This window comes from Erpetoichthys calabaricus, chromosome 2 (assembly GCF_900747795.2).
Source record: "Erpetoichthys calabaricus chromosome 2, fErpCal1.3, whole genome shotgun sequence".
In the NCBI taxonomy this organism is placed as follows: Eukaryota; Metazoa; Chordata; class Cladistia; order Polypteriformes; family Polypteridae; genus Erpetoichthys; species Erpetoichthys calabaricus.
The window spans coordinates 250,847,926-250,869,406 of record NC_041395.2 but is presented as its reverse complement, the minus strand read 5'-3'; the positions used below and the strand labels follow the sequence as shown (position 1 = coordinate 250,869,406).

The 21,481-nt window shown below is 36.0% G+C and overlaps 1 protein-coding gene across 2 annotated transcripts in view; it reads left to right on the top strand.

The window, feature by feature from the left end:
* The first annotated feature begins 300 nt into the window (after positions 1–300).
* LOC127526841 (zinc finger protein 518A-like) overlaps positions 301–21,481 on the top strand; it is a 148,980-nt gene continuing 127,799 nt past the window's right edge. For both annotated transcript variants that reach the window (XR_007934281.1, XM_051923812.1), the window contains exon 1: positions 301–446. The gene's annotated coding sequence lies outside the window, so the exon portion shown is untranslated. The remainder of the gene's footprint in view (positions 447–21,481) is intronic.

Below are 21,481 nucleotides of genomic sequence, written 5' to 3'. Positions count from 1 at the left end.
CTTTATGATCAACCATGAAGGGCCTACCAATGATGTGCTTTGTGAAGTCAAAAGAACATGCAAGCAATGGCAGCGTGTGTTCCTGAGCAGCAGTGCAAGATCTTTAGATCAAAGAAGTGGTTACTTCAACCAACATGCTACTTGACTGCCATTTTGACCTCTTCCTTTCTGTGCCGATTAAACGTTCACGCAATGATCCCTTGCATGGGTTGGCCTTTTTGTCGATGTACTCATATTCACTTGGACTAGACATGTCTAAACCGTCATTTCCCTAACTCTCCAAATCGACAGAGAAGACACAAAACATGAGTACTCTTGTTGCTAATCCATATCCCTCCGCGTTCTCTTCCCCCGCAGCGCTCGCACTGTCCGCTGTCGCTCTGGATTCCCGGATGGAACTGTCATGGCGGCTGTTAGTGACCTGCAAAGCGAAAAAGAAAAGGAAGGTAATTTCAAGTAAACTCTGTGCTTTTCGCCTTTTATATAACGAGACAGTTTTACGGTCAAAACTCGTGCTGTAGCTTTTCGGGATTTGCTTGCCAATGTCGAGACAGCCTTGGCTTTGAATACGATATTAAGTACTTATTTTCACGGAGGGTGGGGGCGTCTGTAGGAATAGATGCAGTCAACTAGACCCAAGAGTTCAGCAAGAAGACGCATCAAAGTCTCAAAACTTGGTGGTCTTAGCAGATAAAATAGAAACGCGGAAGGGATGAAATTAAATGCCAAGCTGTCGGGTTAATTTCGTTTTCCTCACTTTTTCAAGTATACTGAAAGTCGAACTTGTCCGGGCAGTTAGTCGAAGGCACTGTATTCGTCCGCCGGCTTACTAGTTGAAAAATAGAGTAGATTTCTATTGAGGGCAAGAAGTAGTAAAGTGGGAGCGTGTTAGCTGCAATGCATCCAGACTGTTAGCGCCCAACGTTAGCACTGAACTTTCCAAGGCCAGTCTAGTGCCTGTAAAATTAAAGTGAAGAAACGTCATTCTTTAGCCTGACGTTTTGTTTGAAACGTTGAAGGCACTTCGGAGTCGCAGGCAGGCATAGTGTTCACTGCATTCATTTTGTGCTCAGTTTGTGAAGACCCTCTGTCAGTAGGTGGGCATACCTGCCGATCTTTGATGAGAACTACATTGTGCTCTTTTTTAAAACGAACCCAACAAAACATGGACTTGATGTACTTCTTAATGTAATGTAGTTGCCAAGCTTGGTGGTAATAATCTACAACTCCCTGCGTGCCAGAGCATTAGTGACTTTATACCATTGGAAAAGTTCACACTTTTAACAAAAGTCATAATAAAACCGTTGCTGCCTTTTGACATAAACGGATATCTTTCTGCAGATATCAGAAGTTTGTTACACTTCTACATGAATCTTCACTTGCTCAACAGAAGTTACAATACAAGTTTTCTGTTATCTATAATTACCTGTTAAATCAAGGATCAACAGAAAAAAAGGTATCAAGAAGGGAAGTAATTGCTGACATTGGGACTTAAACTTTTTAAAGAATAAGACAACTAGTAAAAGCACAATACAACCACAAAATATATTTTTGCTTCTAAATACAACCTCGGTAAGAATTGGACTAACTGGTGCTCTCAGCTTTAGGATGTTTGCGTTTTAACTTTCAGGATTTGATACATATTTAAAAGATTTTATTCAGTTTTTTTTCTGTCGTTTTAAAGTTAATAATAACACACTCACTGTAGTCACACTGGCCACAAAAAAGTCAATAAACGCTTTAATCCATTCCAAAAATTGCTTTTTAGTTTAGACAAATGTGAAAACTTTTAGAATTTTAAGTTTTTTAAACCCCCACCTTGGTTTAAAGTGATTCACAAATTTTTTTTTATAAATAAATACATTTGAATGGTTAGAATGTGTAAAGATATTAAGCCGTAGGCAACATAAATTTTAAAGAGGAGTTCAAAAAGTGTAGTACTACATTTTGTCGCAAATAATGATGAAAGATGGGCTGAAACAAACCTAAACTTGCTTGACTTTTGTTTAAGTGAGTAAACCTGGCAACAGATACCAAGGAAGAGACTAAATGGTTGAAAGGGTGTTTTATGAGACGCCTTAACATTAGCAGATCGGAACAATTTGAATGCTAACAGGGAGTATCTACCAATGTATGATCAGTTTATAACTAATTAAATAGTATATGTCCAGCATGCAAAATGTTATAAATATGTATTTAAAAACTACATTAATTATTCTTTTTTTTATATTGATAATTATTTGTAAAGTGACAGTGCCCACAATGAAAGGTTCTCTCAAAAACAGCCTAGTTGGCTTAGCATGGTGCTGTAGATTTTTGCATCGCTGCCTTACAGCTCCAGTGATCAGGGATCAGTTCTGGGCACACTCATTTTATGAATTTTACACATTCTGTCTATTTTCATGTATCCATTTCCAGACTCTGGTTTCTTTCCATATGCAAGGGCATGTATGTTACATTATTTTGATGCTTATATGAGGAACTAGTAGACTATGTAGAGCTGGTTGCTGCCTTGAAGTTTGCACAACTGGGGTAGGCTTATTTAATGAATAAAGGATACCAAGCCAGAAATGGTTGTCCAGAAATCACATGCAAAATCCATCAAAGTATGTAATATTCTTTCATCCCTGTTAAATTCAATCTTTGAATCTGTTACTAATTACACATTTTTGTGACATTTAAGTTGGCAACAGAGAAACCACGATTAATGTGCTCTTGTTTTTTCAGTAGAGTATTGGCTTCTTTATTATTATTATTATCATTATTATTAGTAAGTCCGTGCATTGCATGACTCTCATGTTTTTAGTGTAGTTATTCCCACTTGAAAAAGAGAAGAAGAAATAGTATTGAAAAAGAGAAGAAGAAATAGTATTTATTATAGCTTGAACTTCATTCATTAAATAAAGAGGTGCACAGAGTATTGGTATTGGCAAGAGGTGTCACAATACTAAAAGTTTAAGCTTCAAAGAAAATTATTGAAATTCGATATCCAATACAGTACATAATATAACTCAATAAAATATATATGAACAAATTACAGTTCTCCATGCATTAAAATCTTAAAATTGTTGAAAACAAATAAAATAAATTGCCATTAAATGAAAATACTTAAAGTAGTGAAACCTTTTGGTGAAAACAAATACTGTTACAGAGGTAGTACCGTGAATTGTTACAAATTTCATTAAATGTTAATTGAATAAGTATTGCAATCTTTTGTAAACACCATACATAAAAATATTAAAACAAGCATTAAGTAAACATTCTATTAAAAAGAACATTAATGTCGTCTTTTGTACAGACTACTAACACACTTTAAGGCTTGGCAAAAATGCAAACAGTGCACATTGCATTTTGTGTAAATAAACTACAATGTATTTGTAACTTCCAAATTTTTTGTATAAGGGCTAGCATGTCAACATGCTGTTCTGTGAGGCATGCTTTTTTTAGGTTGAAAATGAGTCCTTACTTACTAAATACAAGCGCTGAAAGTATATGAGCACACAGAGGAGAAGCGCCAGTTTTTATGCAGTTTAGCACTGAAAAATTATAGTGCCTTACATCATATGATGAATGTCATGAAACATTTTTAAAATCACACATAAAGTAAAAGACGGTAAAACACAATGGCGGCAGATTTTGCTGTGAGGGTTTAAAAATCGAATGAGTGATGGAGTCCTATAGTGCTAAAAAAGAGTTTCGCCTGTGAATGAAGAGCACAAAAGTGTCTTGTAGGTAAGTATAATTGAAGACCCCATCTTGATGCATTAAACATTTAACTGGCTACAAGAAGGTTTTAACCTGTAGAAAAAAAATTATCGCCACATCCCTAATCTCAAATACAACTGTTTACAGGCTTATAATGAAGAATGCTTCCTTAATAAAGAAGTAAGATAACTCTCAAATTTTTTGTATTGATTTGCTTGCAATTCTTGCCTACAGGCTTGCATGCATCTTGTGGTTTTTCCATCCTCATTGGCCACAAAACTGAAGTATTTCTAGACACCACTACGGCTGCCCTCTTTGTCAGTTAAGCATGCTGGTGAAGGCTCCAACTCTGCTGAAATTGCCATCTTATTAACACTTGTGAGGGGATGGAACCAGGGCTGCAACACAAGCCATGGTGAAGTAAAAGTGCATTCATATATAGGCTGTAGAATCAATACCATGAAAAATGATTATTAAAGTAATTTTTAAATGTTAAAATGTATGCTTATCAATATTACCCTAAGTTCTTGTCTATAAGCCGGACTGATGTATTAGCCGGAGACCAAAAATCATACGAATTTTTAAAATAAAATCGTATCATAGATAAGCCGGACTCATGGATAAGCCGAACGTACTATAACCTATAACTAATAGAAGGGAGGGAGGTCAGTGGTCTCACTCGCGCCCATTTAATTTCTTTAAGGGGGGAGAGAGTGTGAGATATTGCCGTCTCTCTCACTCCCCGCATGGCGCGGTTGGAGCGGCCGGAGCGCGTTCTTTCTGCTCTGGGCGTCGCCGAGTCAACACGAGCGCGTAGCGGTCATTTAAATTGTGATTTTATATGTAAGCATATTTAAATATATATCGCGGATTTCTGCGGACAATGGGTCTTTTAATTTCTGGTACATGCTTCCTCAGTTGGTTTGCCCAGTTGATTTCATACAAGGGACGCTATTGGCAGATGGCTGAGAAGCTACCCGGCTTACTGTTCTGTCTCTCTTGCGCTGACTATCTGTGATCCTGACGTATGGGGATTGAGCAGGGGGGCTGTTTGCACACCTAGACGATACGGACGCTCGTCTAAAAATGCTGAAAGATTATCTTCACGTTGCTATCTTTTGTAAAGCTGATTCCTGAAAAGACATGCTGCACAGTGCTTCGCATACTTAAAAGCTCGAAGGGCACGTATTGATTTTTGACTGAAAAACAAACTCTCCCTCTCTCTCTCTCTTTGTCTGCTCCTGACGGAGGGGGTGTGAGCTGCCGCCTTCAACAGCTTTGTGCCGCGGTGCTTCGCATACTTAAAAGCCAAACAGACATATTGATTTGTTTGCTTCAGTCCTTTGAAGAGGAAGATATGTTTGCATTCTTTTAATTGTGAGACGGAACTGTCATCTCTGTCTTGTCATGGAGCACAGTTTAAACTTTTGAAAAAGAGACAAATGTTTGTTTGCAGTGTTTGAATAACGTTCCTGTCTCTCTACAACCTCCTGTGTTTCTGCGCAAATCTGTGACCCAAGCATGACAATATAAAAATAACCATATAAACATATCGTTTCTACTTCGCGGATATTCTTATTTCGCGGGTGGCTCTGGAACGCAACCCCCGCGATGGATGTATAAGCCGGACTTATGTATAAGCCGATATTCTATTTTTTCATTTTCACAACTTTTTTCCTTAGATAAGCCGCGGCTTATTGACAAGAACTTAGGGTAACATACTTTCGAAAACCCTAGTATTGGCAGATTATGGATTTTAATGTAGATTGCCCGAATCTTATGTTGTTAAAAATTCCAATTATAGTGGGGGAATGCTACTGCTTTGTTCCATACAAAAAATGTAATAGGCTATCATTATTGATAATTTTATGCAGTAATAGTGTGAGTTTTAAAACATGTACTGCATTCATGTTTTGTTAGCGTGATGATATGAAGAATCGGTCAGCTTGTACATATTGGCTAATATGTTAGCAGTAAGCATAGCTCTGGCTCAGAAATGCACACTTAGTAGTACCCTACGAACAGCCAACTTCATTGCTGAAAGCAAATTGTTATGTGGGTCCTGAGGAAAGGGCTGTTATTTTGCTGTATAACTTCATTGTCTTACTAATTTAGAGGTTTCCTGTTACATATATGTTAGTGTTTGATTTTAACATACTGTCTGGATGGTGAGAAAGTGAAGAAGATACAAGTTTTTTTTTTTACCAGCTTATGTTAGTAAGATGCATTGAGTGAATTTTTCTGCAGCTGTTTTCAGAGAGGAAACTGAACAACATCACCATTACAGTTTTTATTAAAAAATTGGATTTTTGTCATTAAAAACTACATGAACAGTTTTAATTAACCTGAATGTCTGATTATATATGAAATTATTGCTGTGCAGCAATTGTGGCCAAAATTATTTGAACATGTGAAGTATTATTTATTGGATACAAAATATAATATAAATTTTATTATTCATGATATACTGTACATATGCATATACGTGGTGAATGTCATTATTAGATTGTGAATTTTTTCAACGTGAGCAAAGCATTCTAGCTATGAATAACATATTTGAGCAAAATCAATGTAAAAGTGCAGTAATTGCTGAAAAAATGTTTGGTACTCACAAATATCAGTAAAATGGCATTAGTGCCACTTCAGGACAGAGGATATTGTAGATACCAAAAGAATAAAACCAATTTCTGTGCCACAGTTTTGAATGAAGTCTCACACACCAGTATTAGACAACACATTATCTAACTTGCTTAAAAGGTATTGGGTGGGTGTAGTTTGGCAGGCTGGGCTATGTCCTAGTAGTGCTGGGCAGAACGCTGGTAACAGTCCAGGGCAGGGTACCAATTTATCAGAAGATGCACTTAAACAGGGTCAGTTGTAATTGCCACGCCACCTAAAAAGCATGTCTTCTGGGACATGATAGAAACCCACACCAGCAAAGAAAGCAAATACTTGCATTACATAGATGATGACTAGATGTGGGATTTAAACAAAGGATGTTGGATCTGTAAGGGAGCTGTACTTCTGACAAGCGTTCTGTAATAATTATGAAGTCTTTTTAATCGTTGGTGACACTTGATAACAGTCTGCTTCAAATGTATAATACAAAAGTATTTTGAACACTATTCTACCTTGTAAAGAATGTGCACACAGGGTGTGAACATACTTAAACAGAATTAGTCTCGCTTGGCTAAAATATAATTTGATGAGTACAGTATTCACTGTTAAGTCTTACAAATGTAAATTATTTCTTCTTATTTATTTTTGTCACTCAAACATTCAGTCTTAATGATTCATAAAGTAACAGTTGACTTTTGCCAACTTCCTTTAAGTGTTTCATTTTTGTTTCTGTTGATTTTCAAATTAAAGTCAGTTTGAAAATGACAAAATGCAAGAATCTAAATACAATATGATTAAAACTGCAGTATTTTTGTGGATTTTATTACTTTTTTTTACTGGTGAGAAGTTTTTAATTTCCAATATGTCAATAGTAATATTACAGAACAACATTTACCATGTTAGAATAATATATGCAATTGCTAACACTATATTACCAAGAGCTCAAATGTTTATATTGAAACTAAAATGGCAGAGATTACAGTAATGGCAAAACAACAAGCCATCTGTTGGCTTCTCCATGTCTTCAGTTTAACTTAGTTTAATCTCTAATATCCTAGTATAGTTGGATTTGTTACATAAGATAAAATGAGTACATGACAAGTAATTAAAGTAATGACAATAATAAATCAAAAACACATTTAAAGTTATGTTCATAAATTTAAAAACCTTGAGAAAAATAACTTGCATAATAGTCATGGGGCAAAGCAATGTCACCATATTAGTTGTTGCCTTTTTTCTAAGCTGATCGATAATTTGTTCTGAATACCTCAAATGCAACCCTATACAAAAAATGCATCTTCATTTTCTATGGCATAAGCCCTAATAATGAAAACTAAGTGGTTCTGATCTCTTTAGAGAGTCTGTAGAATCAATCAGTTATTCTGCTTCTGTCTGTGTGTTTACTGTTTTCAACATTGGAATTTATTTTTTATGTTGATGTTGGCAGCATAGGCCTACTAAAGAGGAGGAGACTAGAACTTGATTTAGAATTAAAAAAGGAATGCCTACCTCTTTGGATATTACCAAGTATTTTGTGGCATATGTTCTAATATTCAGTAGGTGTAAGACATTAACCTAATACCTCTATTTTAATTCCTTTCAGTAAAAGAAATCTGAAATTTGTACAACTTTAGTGTGTCAATACTAAGCAGACTGTATGTAATTAAAGCATCTTGTTAATAAAAGACACAATGGTGAAATTTAATAAAATAAAGGGAAACATTAAAAAAAAGTTCTTGCTGGTTCGGCACTTGTACAAGTTACAGTTTCATGCAAACATTTGGACTCCCCTGGCCAAATTACATATTTGGTTGGCATTTGAAGTAAAAAATAGTAAATACAACTTTGACAGCAAACAAAGCCAGTAGCATTTTTATAAAAAAAAAAAAGGTTAATTTGCAGTTTTGATTTATTTCATAAACTGAAAAAATGTAAAAATATATAAACATAAAATTTTAGTTGTAAAGGTTTTAGAATTTGTTAGATTGATAGTCTTGTCAAGAATTTTCATTAGGAATTGTCGGCTTAAAACAATTCTGGAGTCTAGTACATTTCTTGACTCTTTAAACATTGAGCAACACTCAACAAACATGGGCTTTTCTAAGCTACTGACTGAGGGTCTGAAAATTAAACATTGTGTAAGCAGAGTGAAGAACTAGTTCCAATGAATATCAACAAATTCTCAAGGAGAATGTCAGAAGTCAGCCAGGAAGCTGAATTCAAAAAAGAATGGCTTCTCCAACAAGGGAGCGATCAAGTGTACTAGGAAGTACTTCAAGAAATGCTAGGTGAAGGTTTTGGAATGGCGCTCTCAGTCCTCAGACTTAACATTATTGAAAATCTGTGGGTATATCTTTAACTTGCTATGCATATGAAGACAGGGAAGAATGGGGGAAAATTTCCAAAACAAGAATTTTTAGACTCATAGCTGGCAATAGAAAATGTTTTCCCCCTGTGATATTTGTGAAAAAGGGTGTTACTACATAATTTAGTAGGGCGACTAAACTTTTGTAAATGCCATAGTTACTCTTTATTTTTTATTTATTGATTTTTTTTGTTCAAATAAATTGTAAATGTACATTAACATTTTTATAGAAATGCCAATGTTTTAGTTTGTTTTCTGCTAAAATTGTTTTTACTATTTTTTACTTAAAATGTCAATGAAATAGGTACTTTGGGTGTCCAAATTGCTGCATGGAACTGTTTGAAGTGCACAAACATAAACGACTATTTATCATCAGGCATAATCTTTTTGGTAAAATACGGCTGATGTTCTATGTTGTTTTTACTGTTTGTATATTTTTTTTAACATCTGATGTTCTATGTTGTTTTTACTATTTGTATGTTTTTTTTAACATAAGAGCAGAGGAACATAAAATTATGTATAAACATGAGACCAGGCCATCAAACTTGCTTGGTTAGCTAATATTCAGGTTGACCAGATATCTCATAAGTACATATTTTTGAAATGCTGTCATGGTCTTAACTTCATCTATATGACTTAATGAATGCTCTTCAGAGTAGTGAAACCTTGTGTTCAGGTCTCATATGGCTCATGCCCATGAACAAAGAGATTACTTTTCCTTGGAGTATCAAATTAGGACGTGACCTTGCAGTGTTGCTGTACGTCCTCTGTATAATTAGTGTCCACTTTATTAAATAGACCTATGTATTACCAGTAAGGCGCCCCTCTGTCTTTAGATTAAATTTACAGATAATGGTGTGCACTGCGGTGGGTTGGCACCCTGCCTGGGATTGGTTCCTGCCTTGTGCCCTGTGTTGGCTGGGATTGGCTCCAGCAGACCCCCGTGACCCTGTGTTCGGATTCAGCGGGTTGGAAAATGGATGGATGGATGGATAATGGTGTGCATGCTAATTCAGTCGCATTGTGTTGTTTATGCACATTTTTGGGCTACATGTTCATGCTGCAAATCTTTCAATCCAGCACATTCCAAAGGTGGTCTTTTACATTGTGATCAAAGGACAGTGCTAGTCTTTGGAGTAAATTGATGTTTAAATTGTTTTGAAGTGATGCATGCTTTGTGTGTAGATTGGTGGATGTATCTATTTGAAAAAGAGTACCATAAAGGAATATATTATATGGCCAGTAACAATGCTCAATACTCAAGTGACTCTTGGTTACTATTAAGAGGATAAGAAAACATTCCCTATTGGATTATAGTACAGCCAGCATTTCTATGTTCTTGGCACAAGTTAGGATGGATCAATGGATTCTTGCTGTTTATACCATCTGCATACTGCAGCAAAATCGAGACTTGAAGTTTTGTCCATCCTTTGCCTACTGTTAGTGTTTTTCTAGTTTATATTTTTTTAGTTTTAGTCCTTATTTAGTTTTTGATTTAATTTTCTTTTTGTTTAGTTTTTAATTTTATAATTTTTGTTTTTATTTATGTTTTTGTTCATTTTTATTTTTTGTTTAGTTTAAAATTTTCAGCAATTAATTTTTAGTCTTTTTCACATTTTATTAGTTTTGTGTTACTCGCCAAAAATGACCACATGGATACAAATTTGCAAGTATAAAAACATTTTTTCTTGTAGTGGTCAAATTATATGTCATTCATGTTGCACCAGTCAACTTAATACATACAGTTTTACTGTCTGTGAAAGAACTAAATTTTCATGTGATAATTTAACAGTTCAAGTCTTCCAGTATATATTTTTAAAAAGAATGCAAGAATCAAATAAGAAGTGTTCTGTGTTGTAGTTTGTAATTTTAACCTACAACACATTTAAGCAAATATTTTTAAAAAACATTTTTTATTTTTGACATTCCTTTTGCGTGCAGTGAGGTTACCCACACCTATAGTCTTGTTTTATATTTATTTGTGATATCTTCTGATGCTGACTGTATGTCATCCACCTATTTCAAAACTTCGAAAGTGTATTTTTTCAGGGAGTTCTCACTTTGCTTATTTTTTGGAATGCTGTTTGGAATAATGTTTTGTTTAGGTTTCATTAATGGGAATATCAATGCCTATTATTCTTAACTAAATGAAAGTGGTCTTCTGATATTGTTCTAGTGCCAATACACCAAGGTTTTTAAGAGCTTTTACTTTATTGGTTGCCTTTCAGTGGTTAGTTTGAATAAGCCTGGATATTCTTCTCTGACCTTTTTCTTAGCAAGGTGTTTTTATGCACAGATTGGATTGCATTTATCATTTATCATCCAATTTTGTGTAAACCGTAATAGAATGAGGTACAGGAATATCCCAAGAGGGCAACTGTTTCTGAGATGCAGGCACAAAACTAACAGTCATTAAACATTCAAAGGAGTTTAGCTTATACATCTTGCTCATTTGAATGTTCGGTTGACCATGAATGCATGCCATATATATTTTGTTACAGCCACACAATTTGCTGTTTGGAGTTAGCAGGCTATTTGCATTAATGGACAGATGTGTCTAATGAAGTGTATAAAACCTAATTTTTTAACTAGTTAACTGTCCTGCCAGTTTAATGGTGCACACACGCCTAGGACTTGCACAGGCTCTTTTGAGAGCTGTCAATCAAATTAATTTACATGTGTACAGGATGGGGGTATATAGCATATGTAAAGTTTATGCAGAGATTGTTATTTGAATGCAGTCTGATGGAGCTGTGAGGTACAGTTAATTTAGCATTTCTGTCTTCTTGGTTTTGTTTAGTATTGTGTTCAAACAATTGATGAAGACATACTGTATAAAAACCTTTCTTCATGATTTGAGAAAATTCATGCCCATAAAGTAGGCTCCAGTTTTCTCATTAAAGATACCATGACTATACATGGGTCTGACAAAAATGTAATCTATGAGTATCTTATTTTAATGTTTTATTTATTGTCTTATTTAGTGTTTTCACTTTTATATACATATTTTGAATATCTTTCCATTAATGTTAAAATACTACTTTTCAAAATTGAATTAAATTCATAAAGTTTAAAGGCAGCATTATGTTACTCCAGACACCGTTAGGACACATTGCAGGATTTTTTTAGATCATCTTTTTTTTTTTTAGTACATCACTTTAATGAACAGCTTATTTATAATTTTGGTTGTGTAAGTAGATCTTGAGTTTTGCTGTTAGCATTTAAGTGGACAGGCAACTATGTAATAATGAAGCATCCTTTTCAAATATGTAAAAAATCACTATTGCAGTTTTACTGCACCCACTCTTTCATCTGGATAAGATAACGGGCCTGGCTCTCCCCACCTCCAAGTTAACAAAAGCATTCAAACCCAGATTTATATTAAATTTTAGAGCTCTTTACAGGAACTAGGGAACATAATTAACACTAGAATTACCAGAGTCTACAAAAAAAACTCGTAGATCCGGCCCACCTTAAAACCGTTCTCACCTCTCTTTTGTCTTCTAAATGAGCCGATTAAGACGAGCCAGCAAGCAGCCGGCTATTCCATCCCCCACCGTCACAGAACGTTCACTAAGTTTTCCCAGCTCATGCCTTGTTTGATTATCTGGGAGTGACTGAACTGCTAGAGTTTTACAGTGGAAATAATAGATCGTTATTTGGAACACACACATTTCATGCGTGTTCCGTTTCTACAGTAATCTGTGTAAACACATTGTTAAAACAGAAACTTTTTCATATTTTAGTAATAAATGTTACAAAATGTGGCATAAACTATAGCATTTGTGAAGGCTGACGTCCAAACATCAAATAAACACTTTCACAAAAGGTTCAACGATGCTACAACACCTTCCGTGGCGTAGCAGTAAGATTTGCTGACTTAGTGCTACAGCAGCCTTGCCGTGCATTACAGACCCGAGTTCGATCCCCCTGTGGGGAGGAAGTTTTTTTTTTTTTCTTTGTAACCTCAAATGGACATAAAATTTATAAATTGGCATGCACTGTAAATCGTTAAGTTTAAAATGTCGATCGCGGTTATTTCTGTTGATTAATTCATACATTTTTACTTAGAGTCAGAACAGGAGCTTATTCAGATTCTGATCTGACTCTAACAGCGCCACAGTATAAATTCACACCCAATCTGATGCTGTTCATTTTCAAATAATATTGTACTAGTGCGATTATGATTTCTGATTGGTACTATTCGCGTCATCAGAAAAGGATTTCTTCAAAACGTCACATATATTTGTCTCTTTCTTTTTTTAAAATGTGTGTTGATCACCACCAGCATGTTGTAGCACACAGCAACTGGAACTGCATGTTCTTGCGCGCACTGAATAAGCGCACTGAGTAAGACAGTGCTATATGCAATCATCAGATTCAAATGTTAACAGTTCACAGTTCACACACACGCAAGGATCGTCTTTCTTACATTTACAACGTGTGTACCTGTTACAATGTATTCACTTCTCTCTATGCTGTGGCTTCTATTACACACCAGAAAGAAAGACAATATATGTGAAAACATCATCGCACTAATGCAATATTATTTGAAAACGAACAGCGTCAGATTGTTTGTGAATTTATACTGGAACTGGAAATTCTCTGATGTGGAATCAGTTCTGTATGGTTGTGGGCGTGGGTGTGAGTGGTGGACATAACTGGGAGTTACTGTGAATGTGTGTGGTGTTTTGAGATAATGAATAGAGCTGCGAATTACAGGTGCTTGCTCAGTGTAATAGAAACCATAGCACAGAGACGTGTGTACACTGCAACAAGTACACATGTAAATGTAGGAAGGGTGCTCCTTGGGTGAGCTATAGCGCGTCTTTATGTGAAAACAGCAGTGTCAGATGGGGAGTGTCTGATGATTGCATGTAGTGCTGAAGTTAATACTCTTTACTATGCTTTCCTCTGCATGTCCTGGAGTACAAAAGAAACAGCATACAGCAACGTGTGGGGGCTGGCAAGATTGGGGGAAAAAAAACACGTGGACGTATGTATCGTGATACACTGCAGAGCTATAGCGCGTCTTTATGTGAAAACAGCAGTGTCAGATGGGGTAGGAAGAATGAAAAGTGAATAAAAAAACAAAAACAAAGCTAACCTTTACAAATATCATAAATTACACCGGCTGTTACAGACTTAAATCAAATGTATCATTTTATTCTAAAACAGTAAAAATAAGATCAGTTCACTTCTCAAAAGAGAGTCGTGCAGGATCGAACTCGTGACCTGTTGATTGCCAGTCAGCAACTGATACTGTTGCGCCACAGCAGCAGTCGTTGCAAATAAGTGTTAGTGTCACACACTAAGGCGGCTTTTTTTTCTGCAGTTGTTTTTTTGATTAAAAGCGCACTTGTTCCATTATATTTGTACCTTTCGTGAAAGTGTTTCTTTGATATTTGGACTTCAGGCTTCATACATTATATAGTTTATGCCTACATTTTGTCATTTACTACTAGAATATGAAAAAAGTTTCTGTTTTAAAAATGTGTTTACACAGATTACTGTAGAAAACGGAACACAAATGAAATGCGTGTGTTCCAAATAATGATTTATTATTTCCACTCTAAAACTCCACTTCACTCCCAGATAATCAATCAAGGCATGAGCTGGGAGAAATTTGTGCACGTTCTAAGTCAGTGGGGGGATGGAATAGCCGGCTACTTGCAGCTTGTACATTTAGATGACAAAAGACGATGGCGGAGAGGTGCGAAAGGATTTAAGAAGCGATTTAAGGTGGGACGGATCTACAAGTTTTTTCGTAGGCTCTGGTAATTCTAGTGTTAAAGAAAGAGTGAAGAAGCACATTTAACACTATTTTCTTTTTGTCATAAACAATTTCATATGCCATACGCATTACACACCTATGCTAATCTAAACTGCTCCAAACAATAAAAGGAACACTTTGAAAACACATCAGATCTCAATGGGAAAAAAAGCCATGCTGGATATCTATACTGATATGGACTGGGTAATGTGTTAGGAACGAAAGGATGCCACATCATTTGATGGAAATGAAAATTATCAACCTACAGAGGGCTGAATTCAAAGACACCCTGAAAATCAAAAGTGAAAAAATGATTTGGCAGGCTAGTCCATTTTGACAAAATTTCATTGCAGCAACTCAAAATTGTACTCAATAGTTTGTATGGCTCCCACGTGCTTGTATGCATGCCTGACAATGTTGGGGTATGCTCCTAATGAGACGACAGATGGTGTCCTAGGGGATCTCCTCCCAGATCTGGACCAGGGCTTCACTGAGCTCTGAACACTTTGAGGTGCAACCTGGCGGCGCTGGATGGACTGAAACATAATGTCCCAAAGGTGTTCTATTAGATTTAGGTCAAGCGAGCATGGGGGCCAGTCAATGATATCAATTCCTTCATCCTCCAGGAACTGCCTGCATACTCTTGCCACATGAGGCCGGGCATTGTCATGCACCAGGAGGGACCCAGGACCCACTTCACCAGCATAGGGTCTGATTTCATCCAGATACCTAATGGCAGTCAAGGTGCCATTGTCTAGCCTGTAGAGGTCTGTGCGTCCCTCATGGATATGCCACCCCAGACCATTACTGACCCACCACCAAACCAGTTATGCTGAATGATGTTACAGGGAGCATAATGTTCTCCACGGCTTCTCCAGACCCTTTCACATCTGTCACATGTGCTCAGGGTGAACCTGCTCTCATCTGGACCTGTCAATTCTGGTATTCTATGGCAAATGCCAATCGAGCTCCAAGGTGCCGGGCAGTGAGCACAGGGCCCACTAGAGGATGTCGGGCCCTCAGGTCACCCTCATGAAGTCTGTTTCTGATTGTTTGGTCAGAGGCATTCACACCAGTGGCCTGCTGGAGGTAATTTTGTAGGGCTCTGGCAGTGCTCATCCTGTTCCTCCTTGCCCAAAGGAGCAGATACCAGTGTTGCTGATAGGTTAAGGACCTTCTACGGCCCTGTCCAGCTCTCCTACAGTAACTTCCTGTTTCCTTGAATCTCCTCCATGCCCTTGAAACTGTGCTGGGAAACACCGCAAACCTTCTGGCAATGGCACGTATTGATGTGCCATCCTGGAGAAGTTGGATTACCTGTGCAACCTCTGTAGGGTCCAGGTATTGCCTCATGTTACCAGTAGTGACACTGACCACAGCCAAATGTAAAACTAGTGAAAAAACAGAAAAGATGAGGAGGGAAAAATGTCAGTGGCTTCCACCTGTTAAACCATTCCTGTTTTGGGGGTCGTCTCATTGTTGCCCCTCTAGTACACCTGTTGTTAATTTCATTAACACCAAAGCAGCTGACTCTGATTAAAAACCCCCTCTGCTACTTAACTGACCAGATCAATAGCCCAGAAGTTTCATTGACTTGATGTTATACTCTGAATACAACATGTTCCTTTAATTTTTTGAGCAGTATATTTTTGCTTTATGGGATTACACTTCTTTGTGCTGCAAGAGGCTTGGTCATGTAATGCTGTCCACAGCAAGGTTTGTTTTAAATGGAACACAGCAAAAAATTTACATTTTTCACAGATCAAACTATTACATTTTATGGTAATAACCAGCATGTTGTTTATCAACATTATTGGTGGATATTATTAGTAAAACTGCATTGAAATAAAGTCGAAGTTAACACACTAAGGAGAACACAATTTTGAAATAAAGGATTCAGGCAATTTCTAATTAGTCAGTTCGAAGTCGAGATAATATCCAGACATCTAAATAAACTATAGCAGTTTGGCAGTTAATGGAGTCACTGCAGATGTACTTCCAGGAGATTAATGATGAGTAGAAAATTTTGAGGAGCATCCCAAGAGACATTTTAAACAGTTGAATTTCCAAGAGTCCTTAACTCATTTGTGCAAGAGTACAGTGGATTCAGAAAATATTTAGACCCATTCACTTTCTGAACACTTTATTGTGTTGTAGATTTAATTGTAAATGGATAAATTTGCCATTTTTACCCATCAATCCACATTCAGTAGCCTATAATGACAAAGTTAAAACATGTTTTCAGAAAGGTTTCCAAATTTATTAAAAAATGAATAACTGAAATCTCTCCTATGTACAAGTGTTTAAACCTTTATTTTAGTACTTTGTAGCAGCCCCTTTGGCATCAGTTACAGCTTTGAGACTTCTTGGGGGTAGTCTCTCTACAAGCTTTGCACATGTGAATAGCAGTAGGCTATATCATTATTCCTGACCGATCCTCTCAAGATCAGTTGCACTGATTTGGTGAGTTTAAGTCACTGCTGCTTAGTAGCCTCCACATAGAATGATGCTGCCACCACCATTCTTTCCATAGAGATCAATTTTTATATCATCAGACTAAATAATCTTTTTTTCTATTGCTCTCAAAGTCCTTTAAATGCTGTTTGAAAAACTCCAAGCAGACGTTTACCACTCTGCCAAAAATGCCTGATTGATGTAGAGCTGTTTAGATGGTTTTCTTTCCAACAGGAGACTCCTAAAGCTTTGTTAAAGTGACAGTTAGTTTCTTTGTCTCCTTCCTGACCAAGGCACTTCTTGCCTGGTTTGGTTAGGTGGCCAACTCTTTCATTTCACTTGTTGAGGTCACTGTGCTTCTGGGAATGCTCAGATTTTAGAAATGGTTTTATACCCCCGCCCTAATCTTTATTTACCATAATTTCATAGCAAAGGTCTACAGAGAAGTCTGTTGGATTTCATCCTGATGTCAGTGTGAATTTTGGGACCTTTTACACACAGACGTGTGCCTTTCTAATCTTTGTCCAATTAGTTCAGTTTGGACTCTAGTCATGTTCTGGACACATCTCAAGGATAATTAAAGCAAATCGGATGCTTCTTACCACAATTTGGAGTGGCACAATAAAAGGTGTGAATACTTGTATGAATGAGAGATTTTAGTTTTTGATTGTTGATAAATTTGAAAATGTTCAGAAAAACATTTTTACTTTGTCATTATGGGTAATTGAGTGTAGTTTGTTGGGCACAAATGGCAAATTTATCCATTTAAAATTAAATCTACAATGCAAAAAAGTATTCAGAGAGTTAAGAGGTCCGAAAACTTTCTGAATCCACTGTACATCTTTCAACTGTCAGCACAAAAATGAGTATAAGCACTTTGCAGTTGCTTTGGTTGCCACTCTTTAGACCAAGTAAAGCACAATCAAGCATGCATGAACTATGATGATCTGGAGGGTGCTTGTAGGAGTATGACCTGATAGGATGTGCTTATGTGGAACACTTAGAAGTTGGAACAGTGTTGTTTGATTCTTTAAGAATTGTCCAAGAGTATTAGAATTTAACATAACAAAACTGTATGTATGTACTTTGTGTACATACTGCACGATAGTTTGTGTTCAGTGTAGAGGTATGTCATTTGGCCATTTATGTTTTTCAAAAGCCAACAAAAACCTATACTGACAGTATACAGTTACACCAGCCTTATTGTGGAGCAGTGGTTCTGAAGTTTAATCCTGGGAGTCCCCAGTGACTGAAGGTTTTTGTTCCAATCAGTTATGCTTCTAACAGAACTCCTTTCCTAATTTAAGCAAATTGTTATTTCCCAATTCCTGCATCTTAGTGTCTAAAATTTACAAAGTTTATTTTGCTAAATTTTAATTGGTACTTAGCAAGCATTAATACATTTTCCATTGGGATCATTTCATTGGGTTTTTTATCCGTCTGATTTAAAGGATTTCCAAGTGTCCTAGTTATATAAGATATTTACTAATGTCCTCACTAGTGGCTCTGACACTGAAGTACCTGTAACCTTTTAGCATTAAGTGATGTTCGCAACAGTGTCTGCTCCACTTCTTAGTGGTCATTATATCGGAGGACACAGTTAAAGGAAAGACCACAGGTAAAAGGTTTATTTAATATGAACATAACCAAAGAGAGTTAGCAAGTGGTGGCAAAAATATAATAATACACTTTATGTATAACATGTCTAAATTTCTTATAAATGTTAATCTGAAACTACTGTGATTTTTCTTTTTATTCAAATGCATGATAAAAGAAGAAAAAAATGACCAGATAATTAAGGTAAAATGACCCACTGATTATAAAACCAAGTGGAGCAGAAAATAGGATGTGATACCAATATAATACATTAATGCTAGTAAAACATAAGACTGGTAGACGATGTAATCAGTCGTTAGGGGAGAAAGGGAAAGGGTAAAACTGTTAATAATGGCTCTGTTGAAGATAAACGTTTGTAAGGTTTACTGTGTTTTGAGATGATCAAAGTCTCATTGCCATCTGTCTCGCAATCATCCTACAGTGATGTACGGCACACGCAGGATTTGATAACATTAGTATAATAATAAGTTCTGGTGGACTGTCTGTTACTGTTGATCTCATTCCACCACAAGGTATAGCAATTTGGATAAGGCAGCAGTTGGCACCAAGTCAAAAAGAAGTTCATAAAAAAAATTGAAAAAGGTTAGTAACAGCTGTCAACAATAATTTTATTTAAAGAAGCATATTGTTCACATTTTTAGTATGCGGCCTGAATTTAAACACATAGGCTGGTATGCTTCTTTTCTACTAGCAGTCATTTTATTCCACAGTTTGGAGGTCTTTCAAGTGAAACCCCCGTAGTAAGTTGTCTTTTTCATCACTGGGATTTTGAGAAAGCCTGAAATTGTAGTTGTTAGTTGAAATAAATATATATATAATGCAAAGTTGACTGACTGACTCGCACACTCAGTCATCAACAATAACACTATTTCCCGTTTACCTAAAAAGCTGACATTTGACAGAATTGAACATCTAAGTCCACTTAGATGTCCACTAAGAAATGTCATTTTGATATATCAATATTTAGGGGTAAAACAAAAATAAGAAAAATGTAATACCCCAAAATCTCAAAAATGGCTATTGACAGATTTAACTGACATTTGTTGAAATTGTAGAAAAAATAAAATTAGACAGCTACCGTCCACAACTTCATTTTTCCTTGCAATCTTGTGCATATATCAAAGTGAAAACTGTTTCCCATCAGCCAGTGTGCTGCTCCAGAATATTTCAGTAGTGCTCACAAAGTTTAAATAGGAGCATTGAGAAAAGTCCTGTGTCATCAAAGGTAGAAACTTTTTTTTTTTCTCCTCAACCACTTCAGAATAACAATTTTCATTGTGTCAGTGAATTATGGCGTTTACCTTAGAGCAGTTTTTCTAAACCTTTGTGTCCTTGGGACCCAGTTTTAAGTTTATTGATGATCCACAGACTCCATGGTACTTCCCCCTTTGATGAGAGAAGTTATAAACGGGAAAAATATTGCACAGCATGGTTGTTCGTTTCAGAGGACCTAGTGTGTGTTATAGGGAAAAATAACCTTGAAATAAACTGATTACACTATATATTTTTTTAATCAGTGCATTGCATTATTGAAACAGCCAGCACTGTTGTCCACCTGTATATTGTTATTTAGTTTAAAATACCAATCAATGATCAGTGTTAATGCTTTTTGAAGTAAAACAAAAAAAAAAACAAGTGAAAAAAGGAAAAGAAAAAACAATGGAGCCAAGCCACAGCTGAACAGAATGAAATGCAGTTTTTTTTTCTATATCTGACGGAGGTGCAGTTTTTCAGAACGTGATTAAGAAGAAAACAGAACAGTGCTTTTGAGTGAGTAAAAATAATTAGTAAATTTAGTTTTAAATTTTTTTTTTTTTTTGTTGGTAGTTGTTTATTTCAATATATACTAAGGCAGTACTAATTTTAAGCTTTGATGCTAAAATTTTTTAGCAGTTTTTAGCTTTGAGTGAATCAGCTTTAAATTACCTTTGTAGCAGTGTCTAATATTGCTTTAATACAGTGTTCTGGTGCAAACTCTAAACACCAGCACGAGAACTTGTATGTAGCATGTTCCACAGTAAGCAACTTAAGTGAACTAATATAATAAGCCACAGGTTAATAAAATAATGAATGCAAGTATTTTATGCAGAAAAGTTCTGAGTTACATACACCCGATTAACTAGTGGCAGTATAACTGAGGCCAACTGATATTGACTTAGCCGAGTAACACAGCTAGTATAGTGATAATATTGATAGACAATTTAAAATTTGGCCTATAATAGCTGGAAGCCAATACAAGAATTGTTGGCTTTATGTGATCATGGTTCATGGTTGTGAATTAATTATAGCCTGGAGGTAGATCTGTTTGAAAAGTCTATGAATAACAAATTTCTGTGTAAAATTAATTTCTGTACAGTGCGGAAATTTCTTTATTTTTCTTTGCTAGAAAAAGCAGGCTTTGAGAAGGCCTACATTGTTGGCTGAACACCACAAAACTAATTGTTAGGTCTTCTGAGATAAAAGTTGATAGTCTCATTTTACTGTCTGCACAAGTCCCCTGCAACTAATTGAATTTGTTTTCCTCTTTTATGAAGGATAATTAAAGATTTTAAAATTGCTAACATATTTATACTGTGTAGCAGTCATTGCAGCAATGGTTGTGAATCACCTTGCTTATGGGTATTTAGAAAGCAGTTGTTTTAGTGCATTAATCTAATTGGGAGTCTCTGTGTCTAGTCAAAGCTGGCTTTAAGTGTTATTTGGTAAATGTCTAATTGTGGATATCAACTGAAAATGAGAGAGACATAGATCTGTACCAGTATGAAAATGATGAAGATTGATGTTTTATTAGGTTCTCAGTAATGGATGGAAACATTAAGCTGAATTAGGTTAAAATTAATTCAGAGTGCCCAGTTTTTATCGCTGCCTGTTGTCTTGAAGCAGGGCTCATTTCTTATCCTGCAATGATTATGAACCCGAGCTGATGTTCTTGCAGTGTAGCAACATTG